This window comes from Mastomys coucha, unplaced genomic scaffold (genome assembly GCF_008632895.1).
Source record: "Mastomys coucha isolate ucsf_1 unplaced genomic scaffold, UCSF_Mcou_1 pScaffold14, whole genome shotgun sequence".
Classification (NCBI taxonomy): Eukaryota; Metazoa; Chordata; class Mammalia; order Rodentia; family Muridae; genus Mastomys; species Mastomys coucha.
The window spans coordinates 67,446,404-67,447,444 of record NW_022196896.1 but is presented as its reverse complement, the minus strand read 5'-3'; positions in this window follow the sequence as shown (position 1 = coordinate 67,447,444).

The window sequence follows — 1,041 nt, the reverse complement described above, 5'->3', positions numbered from 1 at the left end:
CTTTCCTCCTCAACTTGCTTCTTGGTCATGATGTTTGTGCAGGAATAGAAACCCTGACTAAGACAAATGGTTTGTGTCAAATTGTCAAAAAGTTAAGCAGTGCAAGTAAGCCCTAGCAAACACCTTCCCAAAGCCAGCGTACAAGCTCACCCCTCCCCTGGCATACATGAGAATACCCACTGAGCCACAGACTTTACATTGTTGCCATCTTACTGCCCATAGTTGGGCAGTAAGATCCAGGAGGCTTTTAATTTTTTTTAAAAAGATTTATTTATTTTATGCATTTGAGTACACACTGTAGCTGTACAGATAGTTGTGAGCCTTCATCTGGTTGTTGGGAATTGACTTTTAGGACCTCTGCTTGCTCCAGTTGGCCCTGCTTGCTCTGGTAGACTCTGCTTGCTCAGTCCTTGCTTGCTCCAGCCCAAAGATTTATTATTATAAATAAGTACACTGTAGCTACCAGAAGAGGGTATCAGATCTCATTACAGGTAGTTGTGAGTCACCATGTGGTTGCTGGGATTTGAACTCAGGACCTTCAGAAGAGCAGTCAGCGCTCTTACCTGCTAAGTCATCTCACCAGCCCAAGGCTTTTAATTTTTACTTCCCAGCCAGGAATGGTAGCTCATGCCTTTGGCCTCAGCTCTTGGGAGGCAGAGACCAGTGGATTGATGGGGTGGCTCTCTGTGAGTTCAAGGCCAGCCTGGTCTACATAGCTAGTTCCAGAACAGTCATAGTTATGCAATAGACCCTGTCTCAAACAATGTTTTTTCACTTCCCTAACGTCTTAGTTAGGGTTTCTATTACTGTGAAGAGACACGGTGACCAAGGCAACTCTTATAAAGGACAATTTAATTGGGGCTGGCTTACAGGTTTAGGGGTTTAGTCCTTTATCATCATTGAGGGAAGCATGGTAACATGCAGGCAGACATGGTGCTGGAAGAATAGAGAGTTCTATATCTTGATTCACAGGCTGTAGGAGACTGTTCCACACTGGTCAGACCTGAGCTTATAAGCCCGCCTCCGCAGTTATGCACTTCC